Below are 23,528 nucleotides of genomic sequence, written 5' to 3'. Positions count from 1 at the left end.
GCTCAATTTTAGAAAAGCTCTTAAGCCTTTTTTAGATAAGCTGTACAAAGTTTTCAATCGATTACCGTCCCAAGAGTATTTTGCTGTAAGTAGTTTTATGAAATTGTATTTGACGAATTTTTATGTCGAAATGAAAATCAATGAAGGTTTATGTTCAGCGGTGAACGCTTAAGAAAATGACGATGGCGATGTATGTTGTAATAACGATAGAAACATCGCTCTAGTAACCAGTTTTGTGTGTCAATAACTATGCAGATTTTCCAATCAAGAAACCAAGTTACAATGTTCACCGACACCTCGATGTCGTCTTTCCTTAGACGACGTTCTAAGCTACATATACCTTGGTCTTCAGTTAATTAAATCATTTCGCCTTGCGTGTCTCACCGGCGCTTTAGCTTTACTTAGTTATGTCAGAAATTGCTCAGCGGTAGGATAGCTGTCTCTCGGTTCACGCTCTTCTCTCGGCCTGCTCGCCAAGCTTCAGTTGCAGACACCTCTAAATATTTAATGCGTTTCGTCTGTGGAATTATTGTTATCTTATAAATAAAGGAAGGAAATAAATGTCTGGTGATTTACGTGGTTGTGTACTGTTATCTGGGTTGTTCTCTTTTATGTAATGGAATAACTTTATGTCATTTTAGTCATGATTACGACTTCTTTTGCAGAATCCTCTTTTGTGTCTGAGTGGTCGCTTAAATTTCGATCGTTTTGAGAGCTTTGATAGGATCTTTTAAGGTGTTGTTTGGTGTACCAAATGTTACATAGAATGAAAACAGTTTTGTTGCAATTTACCCTTCAATTTGCCGCGTTAATTACTCTATTGCACAAGTCTTAGACAAAAAGCAGTGTATTGTACACGGGTGCGCAATCTCGTGGGACTTATAGACATTAATTAACTCATTGTGCCATTTTATACACCCAATCAACGCGTTTAGCAAAAATCTCGTGATCGGGAAATAGTTCGTGAGACTTAAGTCCCTAAACAATTAGTACTGATTGGGACCTTTTAGTACCTAAACTTTCTCACAAAAATCCAGATTGGTAGGATTTTCCTGTTAACTGATGTAATCGCAGTAGTTAGAGAAAAACCATCAGACAATGGAGATATCGGAACCATTACATACCGAAGATGTTTAATGATAATATTGAAATTTTCAGTGAGAGACGTAGAAAGATAGCTCATACTGGATCGTGTAGGCAGAGAGGCAATTTCACTAAACTCGTATTCGATTCAAATGAAATTGGAAACCGAGGTTAACTATAAGTCATGACAATGTAATGGTAGATATAATTACCTTCTAATTAGGTATACACCTATTTTTAATGTTTATTATCAGATTTATAAGATAACATAAAGGTACTAATTCAGATAATAATAGGATACGCTTAGTATGTTCCGTTTGGTAAATTGATTGTGATCAAGGTAAATATGACTAATTACGTAAGTCTAATTAGGCGTAAGGTATTGATTGATAAGTGTGGCTGTATTGTCCGGTTCCTTTTTGTGTTGGCACCAAATCAGTCGTATTGTAAATCCATGATCTAGCTTACCTAAACCGAAAAAAATTAAGGTACTTTTTTTCTAATTTCACCTATTCTGTTTCATCCACATTATGAGTTAAGAAATTAAACTCGTCAAATGATCGAATTATATTAATTTCAGAGCTCATAAAATTATGTTAAGTCAACGAACTAGTTTCATTCTAAAGCCAATTTCAGTCTTCAACAAACTACCTACAGTCAAGACAGCATTCAAATTTCATTACGGCGATATCTTGAATTCACGTACCTACCATTGTGTTTTAAAATAAGTACCGCGATCGCTATCCTATAATGACAGTAATAATTTTCTACTAATCTTATTTCTATTCAATTACGTTGAAAGTTTAACATTCCTAATGAAAGGTAATCGTGACTAATGGCTCTGGGTTTGTTTGTGAATGCTCTAATGTCTATGAAGGTGAAAGTTTAATGATAATATAATTATATGGGTTTTATGATGAGCAGTTTTCGGCTATGTGTTCTATTTGATTGGTGTTTTAATTTGATTATTTGTTTCTGTGTCTGGTGCGTGACTCTTTGTATCAGACCTTTCTAATGAATTATACCGTTTCATAGGGGAGGCCCTATATTTGGATATTGATGTTTGGTAATTTTTCATTCCTGCACTGATCCAATATCCGTAAAAATAATTAATATCTATAGTTGTAACTACGATACAATAAGTTAAATAGATCAATTACTGCTTATCAAACTCGAAAATATGAAACTTCAGAAGGAAGCTCATGCCGTAAACTATCCCAGCAGGTGCAGGTGAAATTGTAAATTTTTATATAACCACATGATAAAAATTGTCAATTTCACCTGCAACTTTCCGCAACAGGAAAAGTACTTCCAATATCTCCCTCAATCGTACGTTTGCCCCTGTAATATTCCTTTGTTCAGAGGTTTAACGTAAAGCTATAAGCTACGACCAGCGACTTCTGTAGAGTCACCTAAATGACTCCCGGTGCCAATGAGACAATTGGGATCTGATTTAGGGGGATAACTTTCGGGAGAGAGAAGGAAACAATAATGAAGAATTCTTGAGTGTATGTACTCATAGAAATGTGAGGTTACATAGAGGATAGATAAAATTCTAGCTTTTCAGGTGTTTTTGTTTAAAGTTGTTTTTGTTTACGATACAAGTTGCTAACATAAATTCTGTTATGCAACAAGGAGATATCTAAGTACTTATATTTCGGTCGTAATTTCCAAAACCTCGTTCCCATTGTATATTCGGTAATTTATTGTCATAATTTTATTCAATGTAACATTTTGTTCGAAGCCTGACTAAACAACAGCGAAATGAAGCAAAAACAATTGAATTACGAGCAATCCCGCCATAACTTTGCTAACCGTGAAATTTTTAATTACTCCTTAACAGAAACAAAAGTCCATAAATTGGTGGAGTGCCACTTGGCAAGTTTTCTTTGCGGACACCCCGTAATAAAATTTCAAAAGCAACTCGAATTTAATACGATTGTGTTTTGAATAATTTATCTGTATTATTCATTACTCTGCAACCCTTTGGCGCGCCGAATAAGCGCGAACTTCTTCAAAAAGTTTTATTGTTTACATCGTTCTTTGGGAAGTCGGCGCAATCGTTTGTTTTCTCGCTTACTCGCTTCCTATAACGTATCTCGTCTCTGTCTGACGTGTGATTGCCTAGTCGGAGGCTGCTTCCTTCCTGCTTTTTATTGGATTGATATCGGATTGTTATTTTTTTGTTCTGTTTAGAAAATTGGTGCGGCGCGTTATTTTTTTAGGCGGTTTTTCCGTTTGCCCGCCTCTGAGAGGATTGCAATACATCTTTTTTTCGTTACTTTTGGCTTATGATTGAGTATCGTGGCGCGAGTTTATTTTATTTCGTAGAATATTTTGAAGCTTTATGATCTGTTTGATGATTTATTTTAATTTGAAAAATGCATGTTTATTATTGTGCTAGGATATTAATGTTAGGTTCTGAGAATTGGTTATTTCATGTTTAGTGATTACTAAAGGGCATTGTGCAAGTAATAATGAACACAAATATTTAATGACTAGCTGTTGCCCGCAACTTCGTATGCGTGGGCAATATAGAATCGTCAAAATACTATTGCGAAATTTGTGTAACTGCAACCGTTAAACATAAAAATATAATTTCCTCAGGAAAAAATCAAAATAATAGTACTTACCTAATTGCAACATCACAATAATATTTTATAACATAGATTTAATAGTATTTCGATAATACATGTTTAGCAGGAAACCAATAAATTACAATTATGCTCACATATCACACTTTGAAAGCAATAAAGTTTTTAAGTGGTCATTATTCAGCCGTACATATCATTAAGTATTCATAATTCACTAGTATGAATAAGTGAATATTTTAAAAGCTGAAACAGTTCGTAATTTATTCTTTACCCTGAAACTATTATAAATAATTTAATTATGGACGGACGTAGCCTACATTTCACGGTTTATTAACGTTTTATATATCTGTGACCCAAATGATTCGAGAAACGAAAGGAGTATTAGGTACATTAATTAATTCTTTGCTTAATAAGGGATATTCAAGATGGCCAGTAAGTACTTCTTAAGTGCAAGGTTTTGGTTTCGAAAAATGTTTTTTTTTTTTACTGTTCGAAAGTGCGTTGTTTTTCTTAATTAAAACGTCCCTTTTTAGGGAGATAAGACACGACCACAATATCTTATACGTACCTACTTATATCAACCGCCTTTTAATAATTGTTTAATAGGTAATACTGAGTCGTTATGACGACGTGTCGACAGTTTGAACCAAACGTGTGTCTTAAAATAGGTAATATAATTTGGGTATTACAATATATACTTACACAACATACACACACAACTAAAGCTATACAATAATAGATAAATTATAATAATTTGCCAATTGTAGCTAATCTTACGTAAATGCAAACATCTTGATTAGCCACGTACACGAAATACCAAAATAATGCAAACGCGATAGTTTCTCAGTCAAAGTGCATATAATTTCAGTGGCTATACATATACACCGATGGGAATTATGTCTGTACAAACATTTGGTGAACAAACTGCAACAGATAACAAGGTATTAGTAGCTAAGCCAATGAAATACAGAAGTACTAGTGAAACTATGGAGCTAGTAGCGATTAGAATAGCAAGTGATTAGATTTGATTAGCCATATATCTAACTTGGTAAACTAAAGATAACAATAGTTTTATGAGGTTAGGATTCTAGTGATAATCTTTCATTGATTATGGTTTAGACTTAAAACGGTCATCATAGATAGATAGATTATTTAATTGATTAGTTAGATTATTTATTAGATAGATTAGTTTCTTAATTGGAAATAGTTTATTCTCATAAGCAAAATTGTCGTGCTATACTTCGAATTACGGGATATTTTACAATACTATTCGTGACAAAGTTGTTCACAAAATAATTGTCTATCTGTGCTTTTGAAAATGGTGTTATTAATCCTACAATTTTAGTCCTTAATGTAAAAGTATGTAAATTAGCAGCTGACAAGTTATTCTTCTGTTTATTTACCTATATTGTGGACTATTCTATTCATTATTCAGAACTGTTTGTGTTGGCAATCATAATTGAGTTATATTTTGCATAGTTGATGCACACTGGTCGGCCTTGCGCCTTTTCCAGTTCTTTGACACCTCTCACCTCAAAGGGTGCCCTATTATCCTCGTCGGTATCTTATTGCATTCAAAGTTTACATCTTCTTGGTAGTAAATATTGCTGGTTTTTATTAACTCTTTTGTATTAAAATTCAATGGAAATTATAGTGTTGAGGAATTAAAGTTGTAAGACCTACGCCACAAATGACGATGAAATAAAAAACCGCTAAGTATCCATTTTTTCCTTCTTTCTGACAAGCATGATGATTTGATTTTTGGGCCGTAAGAAACATTACTGGCATTTTTCATGTGACAGTTCTCTTCGTCAATTGATAGCCCCTATACTTTTGCACTGTTTGCCTTAAAGGTAACGAAGTAACTTTTAGCTAGCCGGAAAACTGTGTAACTCTAGCTTATTACCTCTAGCCCTTCATAATTTTAGAAGTACCTGGATAAACTATGGAACAGGTGATCCGCATAACAACGTGAACGGATACCGAATAATCTCCATAGTTAGCAAGAGATTATTACATTCACAGGCGAACATATTATTAGTATTCCAAACATGCTTTTCATTGTTCTGCTTTCAAACTAGAATTCCCTTTAGATATTATTCTGGCTGCGACGCTATTGCAAATATTGAAATCGTTTGACCACCACGATAGTTAAATCTGCATTGTGCACCTCCGAACAATTATAATATTATTAAATTGGAATATTAAAATATTATTTGAATTGATTTCACACAATACTTTAGACGTTGGGGTTAGATGGTTTTTTAAACATTAAATGTAGGTTATCATTTTATATAATATCAACTTTGAATATTTATATACGTCGCTGTCTTTCTATATGGTTTGCAATAAATGACATCATCAGCCTAACCTTTTTATAACTATAACCATATACAGCTGAGTACCAGTGTTTTACAAGGACCGACTGCCTATCTGACCTTCTCCACCCAGTTACCCGGGCAACCCAATACCCCTAAGGTAAGACTGGCTTCTGACTTCCCGTAACGACTGCCAAATATGTTCAAATGAAAGCACAATAAATTTTAATGTTACCTTAAGTTATATATGTAATTAGTAATTGCTCCGTTCTAGTGCAAAGCCAAGTATGAGTACGTAGTTGGGAAATCCCCACACATACGCATGAGTAAAAGTATTTACAGAAGTAGATTTTATCGGTGTTTTGTCATGTGCTATTTAGTTTTAAGTAGGTGTCTTATGTAAATACATAATACCCCAAGTATGTTTGGTAAAAAAGTAATAAAAGATTTGAGTCATTACTGATATAATAAACAGGTCTATATCTCCGTGCAGGATAACTGTTTTTTGTGGGTTGCTGATGGCTTATTTCTAACTGTTGTTATTATGTATATAAGTTGTTTATGATGTAAGGTAGATAGAACTGTTTTATGGATGGGTATTCCCTCAGCACAAAAGATAGTTGTATCCTCAATGATTCAGCATTTTGAAGGACAAACGACTACTAGAAATTATAATTAACTGTTCACTCGTCAAGTTGATAATCATCTACACTACATAATAATATGAAGACGTTTTGGTATTACCAAAACATCAAATTAAAGCATCGTTTAATTGTAATTTTATTTCATACAAATTATTATTTTAGGGTCAGTCGAATCTTTCAACATGAATATTAATTAACAATCGATTTATGACAGCAAGCAATAACCAAAATACATGAAATAAATTAAATAAACTTTTATAAACTCATGCATTATTAATTATTTTACTCCATACACAAAACCATTATCAAATTGAATGAGTTGCTATTGTTTTACACGTAGGAATATTTATAATAATACATGTATATTATATTATAACAGTGCGTATAAACTTAAATATTTAAATAAATATTAATGGCACTGAAAATTAAATAATATAGGTAATCATTAACATTTGAACTAAATAAGAAACAGTAGGAAATCATTAATTATTTTCGTTAGGTACAAAATGAAATTTTGTACATTAAGTGTTTTAATGGTAGGTATTGATGGAGAAAAGAATACCTACTCAACTTATTAAAACAGACACAATTTAATAATGAGCAATAAAACGATATGCACTATTTTCGAGATATCAAAACACAACAGACACAGAAACTCTTCCTTCTATGAAATCAGTTCAAAAGAAGAAACACCAAACAGAAATAAACTTAATAAAAAGCCTGCCTAAACAAACGGACAGAGATAAAAAAATAAAACAAGAAAGAAAAAAAAAGGTTCGTCTGCCGACCTAAGTCAATAGAAAAGAGCGTGAGGGTTAAAATAATAATGGAAAGAGACGGTAATGACCCTACGGACGACTGATAAGTTATCATGACAACGGTCGGTGCAATCGGAAGTGTGCTGTACAGCTTTAGTAGCTTTGTGTTCATGTTCAAAAGATATGCCATTGTGTGGATTGATAACACTCTTTTTTATAATGTTTCTTTCATTCTTTAAAGTGGACACATCAGCGTTCATTTTATAAATTATGTCAAATCATAATGACTTCTTTGATATAATCATCACTTTTTGTTTCTACACGTTTCTGATAATATGGTGACGTATGTCAGCTAAATATTGGCTCCGAGTGCATTTTTGTTTACCAGACTTTAGGATCCAGGTGAATCATTGGCATCTCATGAATGTAGAAAGTTAATAATGCAATTATCACGTCTCAGGTTCCGAACCTGAATTCCCGAGCATGAAAAGCCTGCTCTTTAGCTTCTAGGCTTATTGACGTCAACATTTATGTATCAGATGGTATATGGATAAGAATGAAATAGGTATAGGCATTCTGCTGTGCTATCTTGAATGTGAGAGGTAAAATTAACAGACCCACGGGAAAGTTATCTTATTTTTAAAAAACACTGTCCTAAGAACTTCAATCCTAACATCTTAGTGATTTGAATAGCGTGTTTAACAAAATATTTATAGAAGGGTCTCGATCAGATGCCTCCTTAGAAATGTGTGTGCAACGGTTTGCGTGCCTGCCTTGCTGGAAGTTTCAATTAGTGCAAGAACTTCACGTCTTTATTTCTGAAAACTTACTTTATTCTAAGGATAAAATTGTTCAGTGTAAGGGATTGTACACGACGTGGACGCAACACGCATAGGTTTTCTATGCACGCGAGCGAATGGCTGGCTTTGGTTTTTTTGTGTAGATTTGCTCGCATATTTGCTGATGTGCGCTAACCGTGCAATTTTGATTAATTATATGCTTTTAAAGTTAGGACTGCAAAGGGGTTGAATTAAAGCGTTTGTACATTAAGAAACAGTACTAAAAATTTATTAATTGGTTCTCAATCTTTCTGAATTTTATACAGTTCCTTAGGAACCTACATACTTAAGGTTTTCTAGAACCTAGGAATAAATTCTCTTGATGTGTCGAGTTATCATGTAATATTACCTTTTAAAATGTAATTAATTGTGTTATTGAAAATTCTATGAGATGATTTGCATCGAAACACTTGCAGCATAAATGTGAAAATACATCATCTGATTAGCATTTCTGAGTATTAAATTAATGCTATATAAATATGTAGATCGTAAATAAATACTTCGATTGATATTATTCGTTCATATTTATTTTAAAAATATGACGTTGGTGAGCAGCCCTAATTTAATAGATATTTCTCAGAAAGTAAAATGATTTATTTACCCAATCAAATGATAGTGAAATTGAAATCAAATAACACAGACCACAAAACTCTGATCTCATTCAAACATTTTCTTTATACAATCGCAAATGGAGCTGATTTTCTCTTTATGATAATTTTCTCTTTTTAATTTATTTATGCCAAGAATAGTACGGCTAATTTCCTGTCAATTCTTTTCACTTCAATGTTATAATGTAGAAATTCAGCAAAGAAATATTTTGATTAATTTTTCCGTGATAAAAATTTCTTGGACTCAGGCATTATTTAGGTACCTAAATCAGCTTAGAACGCTATGCCATGCTATAAATTACTATGAAACGATTAGTAGAATCAAAATATTACTTTAAAAAAATTAACCAGTGAAAGCATAACCATTACAGTGGTTAAATTACAAATATTTCTCTATACAATAAATCTCATTCATAAACTTCTAAAACCCACTACGTCTGTTGGTCTCGCACGCTTCACGTTTGACGCAGGTCCATATTGTTCGGTCAATTCACGAAATAGTCGGCCGCTGTTACTTTCGAGTCGACGCGCCAAACGCTTTCGCCTCGCTCCTCGTGTCTTTTGATGGACAGGTGCCCTTTTTATAAAGAACAAGTATTTTAAATGCTCTGTTTGTTTTATCAAGTAGTAGCTACTGAGTTTTAGGCGCGTCCCTAGGAAACTACTTCTCGTGTATATACACTCAGCGGCACGGAATTTGGCCCAAGCACATTTGGGCCTTATAACCATTATTTATATGAAAAATCAGAATTTTTATTTTAAAATTGTTTAATTTACTCATTTTCCAAAAGAAAATGACTAACAAACAACAGAATTGTGAGGATTTTCATTAAGTTAAAAAACAGACTCCTTTACCACAATAATCACCATAAACTTAAAATTCAATTTTTTTAACCAAAACAGAAACTTATCGAATTTTAATAATGGGTGTTTCTTCCTCTTGATCTGATGACTGCCTGCATACGATCTGGCATGCTCTGTATGATGTTTTTTACCTCCACCTGGGAGATCTCCTCCCAGGTAGCTACCAGCGCGGTTTTCAGTTCAATGAGAGTCTGTGGTGGGATACGACTTGCTTGGACCTGTCTTTTAAGCATATTCCAGGCATGTTCTACAGGATTCATGGATGGGTTTATTGCAGGCCAATCCAATTTTTGAATATCGACCTCGAACAAGTAATCGGTTACGCAAAGAGCTGTGTGAGGTCGAGCATTGTCCTGCATTATACGGAATTCTTCACTTCCTATCCTTCCCTGACAGGGTAAAACATGATTTTGAAGGATCTCTTCAATATTCGGCACTGTTGCCAGACGGCTTTCGACAACCAATAATTCAGTACGGGCTTCTAAACTTATGCCTCGCCAAACCAAGATGGACCCACCATGAAAACCAACTGTTTGCTTGGTAGTGGTGGGAAGAAACCATTCTCCGCGCTTTCTCCATTCACGTTCACGGCCGTCTGGAGCTTTTAAGATGACTCTGCATTAATCGGTCCTTAAAATTTTACTCCATTGGTCACGCGTCCAATTTGCATGTTCTTTTGCAAACCTAAGTCTGGCTTTGCGATGGTGCGAGAGAAGTTCCGGGCCTCGAGTTGGTCTCCGAGCACGCAGATCCTGTTCCTCCATCCTTCTTCTTATTGTGCACTTACGGACGTTGACTTCTCTTGCTGTTTGCAAAGGCTGGCGTGTCTCTAACGCAGTGAGAAACCGATTTTTCATTATTGCAGGTACGATAAATCGGTCGTCGTGCGCCGACGAACACCTTACACCGCCACTTTCTGGTCTTCTTGTGTAAAGGCCAGTCTGGTCATACATTTTCTATGCATATCTTTAACTTGTACGCGGTGCACTTAAAGTTTCAACCATCTTCCGCTGCGTACGCCCTTGACGTCTTAGCAACACTACTTGAGCAACTTGAGCTGCAGTAAGGGTAATTTTCAGATCAAATTGTGAAAAAAAGAGAAACAAAAAACGATCATAATCATTATTTTTTTTTAGAACGTGCTTAGTACTTCGGCAATTTCTATCTGAATTTAAACTTAACTTTCTGCTTTGTGTGCCAACAACGGAATCTGTTTCTAGTGTTATAAAAGTTAAACAGACACACATTTTTCTGTATTTTAATTAACAATTACGAAAGGACTGACAATATGTCATATGAAATTAGAATTCACAACAGCTATCTGGGCTGATATCTACTTGTGTTTGTTTGGGCCAAATTCCGTGCCGCTGAGTGTATATATATATATATATTGATCCTGGCCGATTTCGGCCACAGCGACTTGGATCTGCGCTTAATTTTGAGAGCTTCGCTGGTGTGCTCTCCAGTGACTGACAAAGCCAATTTTTGCAGTGAATGTCCGTCCACATTCACTGCAAGTCAGCACTCCTCCGATATAGGTGTATTGGATGGCCGCGGGTGGTCGGGTCTTCAGCTCATCTCGCCTAGCGTCGAGCTGTTCTCTCCGCCGGCTCTCAAACTCGCACACCTTGTCCTTAATAGTCCGCCTCCATTTGGTCCTATCTGCCGCCATAGCCTCCCAGTGTGACGGATCTAAGTCACATCCCTTCATGTGGCGTTTCAGCACATCTTTGTACCGCAGACGTTGACCACCCTGCTTACGCTTGCCAGTCTCCAGCTCTGAGTAGAAGACGCGCTTTGCTACTCGGGCATCTGACATCCGGGAGACATGACCAGCCCAGCGCAGCTGTCGACGCATTAGATAGGCCTCAATACCGCTGACATTAGCGCGTCTAAGTACTTCCGTGTTACGAACACGGTCCGACCACTGGATGCACATAATGTCACGTAGGCATTTTAGATGGAATCTATCTAATGTCCAAATATGCTCGCGGTATAGACACCAAGTCTCAGAGGCATATAGGAGATTTGGCAGAACTATTGCCATGTACACAGCTACTTTTGTAGAGAGCTTTATGTCATGTGAGCGGAACACCTTGGCACGAAGTCTACCAAAAGCTGCAGCAGCTCCTCCTATTCGGCTGTTGACTTCGTTATCAAGGAGACACCTGGATGTTATGGTGCTGCCAAGATATTTGAATTGGTTTACTTGCTTAAGCGAGACATCTCCGAGTCTAATGTCAACTGGGGCACTGTTCACAGTATCAAGTGCCATGACTTCGGTTTTCTTGACATTTATCTTCAGGCCAAATCTGCTGCATGCCTGCAGTAGTCTCGACATAAGCCTCTGCAGCCCATCTGGGGATTCCGCCACAAAACATAAGTCATCTGCATACATCATCTCAGTGATAGTCGCGTGAGACACTCTTGTGCGAGCCTTGAGTCTATTTAGGTTGAAGACACCACCGCCATCGGTACGAAAACAAATACGGATACCTTCGGACAGAGTCTGCAAGGCTTCCCGAACGACAACTGCAAAGTACAGGGCAAAGAGAGTTGGAGCGAGCACGCAGCCCTGTTTCACACCGCAGCTCACTTTAAAGAACTCCGAGTCCTCACCCTGCACACTGACACAACAGCGCATGTCATCATGCAGAAGTCGTATCATTCTTATAAACTTGTCCGTGCATCCAAGTTTCGCTAGTACCACCCATAAGGCTTTGCGCGGCACCGAGTCGAAAGCTTTTTCCAAGTCAACAAAGCAAAGAAACAATGGTTGACTCTGCTCACGACTCTTCTCTAGAAGTTGACGGATAGAGAAGATGGCTTCACACGTACCTCGATTCGGCCGGAAGCCAAATTGGGTTTCAGGCAGTATGTCTTCAGACAAGGGCATCAAGCGGTTCAGTAAAATTCGTGCAAAGGTTTTGCCTGGAGAGGTCAGGAGAGAGATACCTCTATAGGAGTTGCAGTCAGATTTGTCGCCTTTGTTCTTGTACAAGGAGCACACCCGAGAGACTCGAAACTCATCAGGTACTCGCTCCTCGTTCCACATCTTTGCAAAGAGTTTCCAAATGGTCTCATGCAACTCCGCACCCCCATATTTCAGCAACTCTCCAGGAACATTATCAATGCCGACCGCTTTTTTGTTCTGTTGTTGTTGAACGGCGACGATGACCTCACGCAGGGTCAGTGGATCGTCTAGCTGCTTGACAGTGGGCAGTGATGCCATCGAGCAGATAAACGAGATGTCCACAGCTCTATCGACATTGAGCAAGTCGTTGAAATGCCCTGCCCATCTCTTAAGTACGTCCTGCTTGTTGGTCATTAGCTGTGTGCCGTCATGAGATCTTAAGGGTACTCTTGTACGACTGGTTTTACCGACCAGTTTGCGAACCTCATCATAAAACGCACCTAGCTGTTTCGTGTCAGAGAGCCACTGCATACGTTCGGCCTTTTGACGCCACCACTTGTCTTTTATTTCCCGTACATATCTCCGCAACTCGGCTCCACTTTGCTTAACACGCTCCGCTTGTTGATCGTCCCTAAATTGACGTAGTATGGATCGGTGATTCTGGATAGCTTTTGTTAGTATTTTATCATTTTCATCAAACCAATCTTCGTGTCTACCAGGTTTGACACCCAGTGTCTGCGAAGCACTAGCGATTAATCCGGTCGAGAGGGTATGCCAGTTAGCTACAGAATCACCATGCTCAACGTCTATTAGCTGGATCGCATCACTAATTGCCTGTATATAGTTGTCGCGTACCTCCAGACTTTGAAATTTTTCCAAATCTAGGCACTTAGGCTTCACTCCATGAGATCTGCGAGGAGGATATAAACGAAGCTTCATCTTGGTGACAACAAGACGGTGGTCCGTGGAGCACATTGCATTAGCATCACGCATAACACGTGTAATCTGTACTTGGGAAATGTCTCTTTGCCGAACGATTATGAAATCAATCAGGTGCCAATGCTTTGATCTCGGATGCATCCAGGTAGTTTTATATTTAGCCGGGAGTCTGAACATGGTGTTGGTGATGGCCAGTTCGAATTCGGCACAGAGAGATAGCAGGAGTTGTCCATTACTATTCATGTTACCGACACCATGTCTTCCCAAGACCTTTGGCCAAGCTTCAAAGTCACGTCCGACTCGCGAATTGAAGTCACCCATCAGAAGTATCTGTTCCCTTTGGGGAATTTTTGATAGGGTTTGCGTAACTTCTTCGTAAAACTTGGCCTTGGTTTCATCATCCTTGTCGAGCGTTGGTGCATAAACACTGATGATATTAAGGTGATTGCCATTATCGAGGTGTAGGCGCAGCGTGGTGACGCGGTCCGAGATGTGGATAGGATACTCCTCTAATTTAGCTGCTATATGGTTGCTGATCGCGAATCCAACCCCGGATCTTCTAGGCTCTGAGGACGGAGTACCTTTCCAAAAGAAAGTATATCCGCCCAAGCGCTCCAATCTCTCCCCCTCGTCTGCCAAGTGAGTCTCACTAAGAGCAGCGATGTGCACACCGTAGCGTCGGAGTTCTCTCGATACGAGAGCGGTTTTACGAGGAGGACACAGGCTACTTTCGCGATCAAGGAGGGTTCGCACATTCCACGCTGCAAAGGTCATATTATTAATTTTAACGGGTTTCCGTCTGAGATTATTATGTATCTTTCGACCACGAGTTATTGATGCAGAGACAGCCGTGGTTACTCTCTCTTTTTATACAGGGTTAAGCCTTTTTTAGGACACCTTTTCTAGTCCCCTCCCCGGATTGGGGGAAGCAGGGCCTCTCTAAATAGAGCTGCTTCGTCACCCAGGGAGCTGCCGAATTGCACTGTTAACCCAATGCAGTGCAAAGCGACCATCTACCCTAGGTCGCCTGCGTGTAGACATCAGACAAAGCCAAGTTGGCATCACAACCGGACCTCTCTACCTCTGCCCATCGCCGCAGGGCTAAATCGGAGTCCATTTGGCAGACCAAGTCAATTGCGCAGGAGATATTAAAGTGCACGAAACGTAGCAACGACAGTGTGTGCGCATACACAGGTGCACTCTTATCTCTACCTCCCTGTATCCAATGGAACGGTAAACCGCCACAATTGGAGAAAGGTAGAGACGTCCCTAGGCGTTAGCATGGCCTCTAACGCGAACCATGAGCCATGAGAAGGGCTGTGCCTGGCCGGGATCGCCAGTGGATCTTAGCAGGAGGCATCTGCTTGGGATTTGAGATTGAGGGAGAGGAGGGTAGGATACTGCTGCCACGGAACGGAGAGGAGTGTGACAACAGAAGCTCGAGTAGTCGGGGTCGGGGCGGTGACCGCCGCTCTACTGACGGCGCTCGCCGCCGTGCTCGACACTGTGCACGACACTGTGGCGCCCTCCAGCGGACACGCCAGGTACTGTGGAGAGCCTGCTCTCGCACACGTCCGGCACCGGCGGTGACCGCCGCGCTATAAAATACATATAGTCTGTATAAAATACATATAGTCTGTAGGTTATTATGAAATATACCTACGAACTGTTATCGAGTTTGATTATATTATACATATTATATTTTCAGTTATTTTTTTACATACTTTCGCGTTAGTATTATTAGACTGATGTTACATCGTAATTTTTATTTTATTGTTGACTTTTCTCCTAAAAATGTATACCTATTTTCCTCGAAGACAGCAGAGGACGTATTTATGAATAAGCACATCCACATTTCAACATTCATTTGATTCAGTTATTAATACAACTCGTGAATAACACTGAAAGTTTTTCATAAATCGTGGGTGAGGTAAACACACAAATCTGACATTCACTCTCGTTACACACGAAGTATGTGTAGGTGGCAATATGAATATTTGCTTCAAATTAAGAGATTCACTTATAGCTATTTTGGGATGCTGAGCTACCTGACTTCTCACTATGGACTCAAAACATTTATTAAGATAATTATAAAATTTTAATGACTGATATTAAATTATCGCTATCAAAATAAGATCGCATTAGAAAGAACAAGTTTATAAATCAGTTTAAAAGATAAATAAATTCCAAATCGCAATTCATGTTTCGCAAATAGATTATGTTAATGGGCTCACCGTAATGGACTTTCGTGTTCATCGTTTTGCATTAACTAACAACTTCTGAGAAATTGAAGGAATAACCATTTAGTGGCGTTATGTCAGGAGGACTATGTAATAGATACGATCATTATCCTCCGAGCCTTTTTCCAGCTATGTTGGGGTCGGCTTCCAGTTTAACCGGATTCAGCTAAGTACCAGTGTTTTACAAGGAGCGACTGCCTATCTGACCTCCTCAACAGCCTCAACAACAACAGTTACCCAGGCAACCCAATAACCCCAATACCCCCTTGGTTAGACTGGTGTCAGACTTCCTGGCTTCTGACTACCCGTAACGACTGTCAAGGATGTTCAATGACAGCCGGGACTCACAGTATAACGTAATGTATGTAATAGATACGATGTTCGATACAAATAAAACGCAACGGCCAGATGTTACAAGCGGTTCTCTGATAAGGGAAGTGTTCGGTTGATAACGATGCACACGCGAACGCGGTGTACCGAGCCGACAAGTTACAGAAGGTTTAATGCACACACGAGTTGTTTAAAAGTCATTCAGATTTTTATTGTGATTTTTGTCATACAACTAATAGAAATTGTTAGATGCAGGAGTAAGCCAGTAAGGTCATTAGCAGATTGCGCCTTTATTTAAAATTTTTTTTCGTTTGTACTCCGGGAAAAGTACCATACAAAAGTACTATATGCATCATGTACATCATACCTACATATTCTAAATTAAAATATTGAGATATTAATGGCCGAGTACCTACCTATATTTACCTAGGTACAATATGGTTAAATTATGGGTAACACCATGTTTAGAAATATCTAATTTCAAACGAAAGATTTATATACTTACAGCTCTTTATCTGCCTTGAAAAGTTTTTCTGTAATCATTTAGCCTCTTAATTTTATACTGAATGTCAATAGAATTGACAAGACTTTCAGTATAACTTCTGATCGTTTCATACCGTTTGACGTTAATCGCATGCTCGCCCCCGGTACGAGTCCGATGAGATTTTTATTTAGTAGCCGCCTAATGAATCCGCGCACTTAAACATTTTAATGCTATTATGGTAGTTTTTCTGTCTGTCTTATCCTCTTTTTGTTTTTAACTTTCCCATAGTCCGCTTGCATTAATAGTATTTTTTTGAGAAATAAGCAGTGCATTGGTATTTACTTGACCTTTTATATTGTTCTTCTATCTCATCACAAACTATGGAATTCATATTTTTAGTAAGCTTAAGCTTATGGTACATTTTCACTATTCTTGAAACTTTGAGTACGTATAGTATAAATTACGTGATAAGTAACTTTAATGTCTGCTAATTGATCCAGCTTAGGTCAATTATGGAACATTTCAAATTATTATGTCGTTACGCATCATAATAAGCATGCAATATTGATTGTTGCCAAACAAACAATAAAAGACCTTTGCTCAACACTGGAACATTCAATAGACAGCAGCTGTTAATACAAAACATATGACGTTAATACACTTACACAAACACACCATTTGAATTATTTAGTATACGCTCGTTATCACGTTTATTTGTATAAAATTATTATCTGTAATCAATGCATATCTATATCGGTATCGTTTACTAGGTTCACGCGGTGAGATAAGTCAGTGCGGTAACAACATCTAGCGAGCGCGGAGTTGTCCCTAAGTTTTCCACTGTGAATTTTATCTAACGTGGTGAACGGAAGCCGGCCGATGCGCACATCTCGTTGCCGCATCCCGTTTCACTCGGCCCTCCGCCAATCGCCTCCGACCTCCGACCAAACGGACCTCTACACCTCGATTCTCCCTCAGTCTTACTGTGGGCGGCGCGACGCACGCACGTACGCCACGGTCGCTCGGCATCCGCTCGCGAGCTTTCGAATTTTACCTGTGGATTGTCAGTGACATGTGTCTGTAAAAAATACTATCAAATATAAACATTGTGGATTTTTTTCTGGATTAACACTGCCCTGTTTCGAGTTCCGGGAAAATCACATCATATCATATTCAAGGTCGGTGTGTTATGTATGCTTTGCGAATAGTAATGCGATTGGATGCATTCGGAATGTCACCCGTCCAGTCTTTATAAGTTGGCATTAAAGGATTGCCGAGGTGAAGGAAATCTTTATAAAGTTCGTGTATCGGAGTTCGTTGACGTCTCGTTGTAGACTTGTTTTTTCTTTAATTATTTTTTGTTGTTTGACCGGTGCGTGAGACGAGGTTTGCGCTCTCGATCATTCCTCCATCACTAGAAATAAAGAACAATCGGATATTGGAGATTTCAATGGCAATATCCGGTTTTGCACGGAGTGAGTAACGTGCAGGTTTCCTGTTTATCTTCGAAACAATAGAGCATTTTAGTCTCGATGCCAATCTAAACACCATCACTGTACGAACCATTAACTTCCTAGACGTGTGTTTATTTTTATCTTCAGGGTAAACTGTAGTAGATATTGGTATTCCGCTATTAACTTGCAGTTTATTTATTTTAAGAATTCTTTCTGTACGTAAAACAGAAGTTTTGCAAAAAATATTCTAATAATATGAATCAGAGGTAAGCGGTGAGTGGTTTTTTTAACGTAAAGATGAGCTCATCAATATCTGCCTATTTAAATATTTTCTTGTCGAAGAAGCCTTTGTTTAATGCACGGAGTATTTACCTTTAACCGATATGGTAGTTTTAAAAGTCTTTATTGAATTCAGTTGGCTGAATCATATTTTGCAGGTGTAGCAAATATGTATTGACAAATCTGATTACGCATTCATTTACAATTTCTAAACAAAACAGTTCCTCTGTTTGGCAACTACCTCATATAATCTCATAAACAATAGAGATATCATTGTAATAGTTTAGAGAATAAGTATTATGTAGGTACGTACATTCAACTGTTCGCACATTCAAACCTGACCGCCGATCAATGTTGATGAAATTATAGTGATTACTGATAATGATACAGCAGTAATAGCCATGAACGAATCGGCACATATCCTTCACACGAGACTTGCGTTGATGGCTTCCATGGTGATTACACCTGACAATACATTACACGCAGATTTAGAGACTCCTACCGTGTCAAGGATACCGTTGATAATGTTGACGGTAACGACATAATTATTAAATAATTACGTGCCTATCCAAATTCCTTGAATTATGAAGCAATTGAAGTTTAAGGAAACGGTAATGAGCGAGAAGTTTGTCATACTAAAAGCGACGCGGCCAATGTCAATTGTGTTAAAATTGTAATCGATTTCGAAGAAATTTTGATTGATGCACTTATTTACTAATTCATGTTTTTAATTTTTTTTGGTAAAATTGATAACTGTCGGCTTGCCTAAAAACGAGAAGAATTAATAAAAAAAAAGTGTTATTATTTACACTGGGCTCATGTTTCATATTCTGTACCCTACATTCATCAACTAGATTAGGATTTGTACCAACGTTTATATTACCATAAGCTACGCGCAGTAATTATTCTCATAATAACTGTTTATAATTCAGTCTGAAGGTATAAATGGCGTAAAATTTAACTCACGAACAGTCACTCAGGTTAAAATTGAGTAAAAAATTTTGAAATGAAGAAAAATGAATTTTTTTTCTCTTATTTCGGAGCAATATTGATCTATGCCATTAAACGTTTTTAATGTGATTTCGGTCGTAGCTAGCATTAACTTGTTAGGTATTTTTTTCTAACTTGTATACAGTACCAGAAATTGAACTTAAACAAAGACCGTAAAAGTCCCCTTATAAGTTAGAGGAAACTAATTATGAAGTAATTAAAATAGACCCTTTTTAACAAACTGACCCCAAAGACCCTTTGCCTTCCAAAACGGCAAGCGCAGAAACTCCCAAAATATTTCACAATAACTGGTAGTCATCAGTTAAAGTCAGTTGAAAATTTTCAACTGTCTGCGGAAGATTGAAAGTGGAATAGTTTGACTCTGAACATTTTCAGCTAAAAGCTAATTACCAAGGTAAGAAGTTCGACCACCGACTAACTGATTTGTGTCGAACGCTTCCCGGCTAACAACGGAAGTTGTAAAATTGGGAAGTACTCGCCAAACGGCGGTGCACAGAAACAAAACGTCTTAAAATAGAATGAACGATGAGCTTTGTTAATGGAACTGGTTAAACTGCTTACTTTACGGCGTTTACTTAAACAGTCTATATTTAAATTATAAAGACACTGATATGTGCGTACCTACTCGTGTAGAATTTGCTTCTTAGGTTATTCATTCGTTGTAATTAGGTATGAGAAGTTCTGCTCGTGACGAATGCGGTGAGACCTCGGTTAGTTTTACCAAATTTGAATATAACCGTGGGTGTAATTTACTGTCGCAATCTACCTTAAGCGTGTCATAATAGAAGATTATCTATTGGACAGGTACGAAAATAAGGCAAATTGTGTTTGCCCGAAACAACTTGGTCCATAATACCCGACTATGAAAAAGTCCTACGGAAAATATATAGACCTGAAACCTAAATAAATGTTCAAATATATGACCGTTCAAAGTTCCAAAGCAAATATAAACCCATGAATATTCAGAACTAGACCTATGATAATAAAGTTGATATTTCTATCACGAGTTTTCACAGGCACCGCGGCCGGCTGTTGTTTTAAAACTTTTCCTCCAATAGACGCAGTTATTGCTTAGATTTTGCCTGAGCCTTTATAACATCACAGGCAAACTGTGTTAAGCCTTCTAGTAGTAAGCACGAAGCAATACTCTGGAACAATGTGCGGCTTAATTTCAAAGCGCTTTGTTTAAGAGCCAATCAAAATTATGCACGGCGGCTTCCATATTTCTGGAACGTCAACTCAGTAGGTACGCGGTAACGAGTTTTGTTCCCCCACACCGTTCGGGAACAACTGCTGAGGCAATTTTAGCTGTTTCAAGACTCAACTGTGAGATTCTGTTTTAAACAATAGTCGTAAATTCAGCTGGGCCCGTCAAGGTGTTTAATTTATACAGGTCTTTGAACACCCATACGGTATATGGACAAAAGAATCATTTGTCTGGCTCTTGGGGCGAGCTATTCAAATTATAATTGTACGAGATGTGTTGCTTAGTGATAGTATTAAAGTGTCTGAAATTAACGTGCGTCGAACTTATTAAGCTGTCCACAGCGAGCAGACGAGTTTTAAATAAATTAAACACGACAGAGCACGTCCTTCCTTATGACTAATTTAAAGCGGAACTTCATTCATCTCCTCACCAATTAAAAAAATTTGGTCATTAAAATTAGATTATTAAAAAAGAAATCTTTTACCACCAACAGACAAGATTTATCAAAAGAAAAATTTACTTCTCATAAAGGAGTTTCGTCTTCAGCCGTCGTCTCATGTGCTTTCTTTATTTTATTAATTTTTGTATTTCCTTTCGCATCCTTTAGCTACTTTTACCACATTACGAATATAGTCTACATTGTCTGTTATTGTTTCACCTACATTCTAATTTATTCGTTCTTCGTATCGGAGTTACACAAAACATGTTTTAATTGACAAAGTGACGCAACGTGGAGTTTTCTCGCGGACGACAAAGCTGGGCTATGAGTAATTACTCCAAGAGGCAAGACTTCCGTACTTGGTGCCCCGTGCGGAATGGCTGTCAGACGTGGGAACATCGCGAAATTGACGGTTTTACTTTTGCTTTTAGATGTAATAGTTTCTTTTGCACCTCCACAGTATTGTGATGATACCTGTCTTATAATTTTAGTATCTAAGCCAAATGTACCTACATCGGCAGGAAACGTATTAAATTAGGTAAATCCTAAAACTTTCTAACCTATTTCACATTTCTTATCAGTTTAATAACGCAGTTTTTTTTCCTGTCATTATTACCTAATATAACGCTTACTGTTATTATGAATATAACTGTATCAAACCTTCAACAGGAATTTGTTAAATACTCATTAAAAAGCAAACCACGCAATCCACTGTACCGCGACACCTTAGCATAGATACCATACTTACAACTACTGTAAGAATGAATAAATTCAACCATAGTTTTTACTCTGAACAATTAAGTGCCGCGACACCGATTCTCAACATGAAATTAACCATGGAAATTCCAAAAGTCATTCGTTTTCAAAGAATTAGAATAATTTCTCATAGTTACAGGTTCGTGCAAACGTGTTTCGCGTTCTGCGGTCATAACAGATAACTTGTCTAATACTGGGAGTTCACTCGGCTGCGGTTTTACTTAACATCTGTCTGTGCTCGCTCCATTTGCTGTTACTGTGACGTCACAGAGCCCGTTTTTGGCCGAACTACCGCCGTGAATCGCAAAGTCAATGTACGATATTCATGATTTATTTATAGTTTGAACAAGTAATTGTAATTAGCAGCTAGTCAACATTATTTACATAGAACGACTGTGGAGCGTAAACATTCAGGTTTCAATTTACCTAGTTTAGTGAAAATGGTGTTCAGTATTTGTAGTGTGAAGGAAAGAGTTTTTTCGTTTTAAACATTTAATACAACTTATTTTACGGATTTTATCGCGGTTATAAATATTATTTATTCCCGACGATTAGGATCCTAGTTTTATTTTAATGTCTAATATTTGCGGAAGTGTTAGAATCAAAACGTTATCTAATGTTTGCCTGTAACGTTCACACACCAAATAGGGATTACAATATTTTATTAAAACCGGTACAAAATTCTGCTTATTTTTATACACGTTTTCCTTGTTTATGCAATTGTTGAGTATTTCGCCAAAAGATTCGAATGCTATTTTAGCACGCCCAACACAAACAAAGCCATCCATCCTTGCCAGAAAATTGTACGAAATCCGAATATCGTACGTGCTTTTATTTTATTGCGATCCTCGTCTCACAGGAGAAGATGATGATGAAATATGTCACAAACTCCAATATGAATTACATTTTACTTCAGCGGGTGACATATCCCTTGAGACTTGAAGTCTACCAACGCATTACTCAAACTAATTTCACGAAATCACTGTCTAGTTGTTGTTTTGTTTCGACGGTTCTCCAAAACTAGGTTCGGCTTTCGGTGTTGCTTTAAATCATGCAAAGGTTGCATGCGTTTGAAATAAGTATGATTAATATAACTTATTTATTTCCTATTATGTATACTACTTCATTACTTCATTGAATAAATCAAGTCTTACAATTTAATATCACAAATGTGCATTAAGAATAAAAATAAAAATGACATTATGTCAACCTTGATTCATTTCAATTCACACCTAGATATCAAAGTCCTTGACGATGAGATCGCTATCAAAACTCATTTGGCTATTAAAAGCAAATTAGTGTCGCCTGATACCGCGAACATCTATTTATAGATAACTGTCATATTTCACTTTATTGCCATAGCAATTATATGCATGTTTGTAATAATGTTCTCTCGATATTCAGAACTAGGGCTCCTTGTACTCGAGTCAAAAGGCTATCGCACATTGATCTAGGCGACCGTAATGGCAAGGCCGGTCAGATGACGTGTCACTTTGGAGACAACACGTGCTGCGGCATAGAAAGTGATTATATTCACGGCCAGTAATGTTATGCATGCAATGCAATTATTTAAATGGCACTTGTGACTTTTTAAAGAGCATTTGGTTTTTGATTTTTTCTTATCGTGCGGATGCTGTGGTTACCCTTTTTTACTTATTATTGTAATACGGTTTTGTAAATTAGATTATTGAATATTGATTAACAAGTGCGCCCGTCGTAAGGAAGTTTAGTAACCGGTTTAGTTATAACTATCGAATTTAGGTAGTG

The 23,528-nt window shown here is 37.5% G+C and overlaps 1 protein-coding gene across 6 annotated transcripts in view; it reads left to right on the top strand.

Moving 5' to 3' along the window:
- Positions 1-23,528, top strand: part of LOC110372205 (putative polypeptide N-acetylgalactosaminyltransferase 9) — a 163,935-nt gene that overhangs the window by 17,792 nt on the left and 122,615 nt on the right. For 3 of the 6 annotated variants that reach the window (XM_049838345.2, XM_049838346.2, XM_021328777.3), the window contains exon 1: positions 17,368-17,793. The exons of 1 other annotated variant lie outside the window; for it this stretch is intronic. The gene's annotated coding sequence lies outside the window, so the exon portion shown is untranslated. Of the gene's footprint in view, positions 1-17,364; positions 17,794-23,528 lie in introns of those variants that run through there. 2 more of the 6 variants (XM_021328778.3, XM_049838347.2) reach the window with 2 other exon arrangements.

The sequence above is a fragment of the Helicoverpa armigera genome, chromosome 8, assembly GCF_030705265.1.
Source record: "Helicoverpa armigera isolate CAAS_96S chromosome 8, ASM3070526v1, whole genome shotgun sequence".
NCBI classification, from domain to species: domain Eukaryota; kingdom Metazoa; phylum Arthropoda; class Insecta; order Lepidoptera; family Noctuidae; genus Helicoverpa; species Helicoverpa armigera.
The sequence above is the reverse complement of the archived record's forward strand: the minus strand, read 5'-3'. Positions and strand labels throughout refer to the sequence as shown.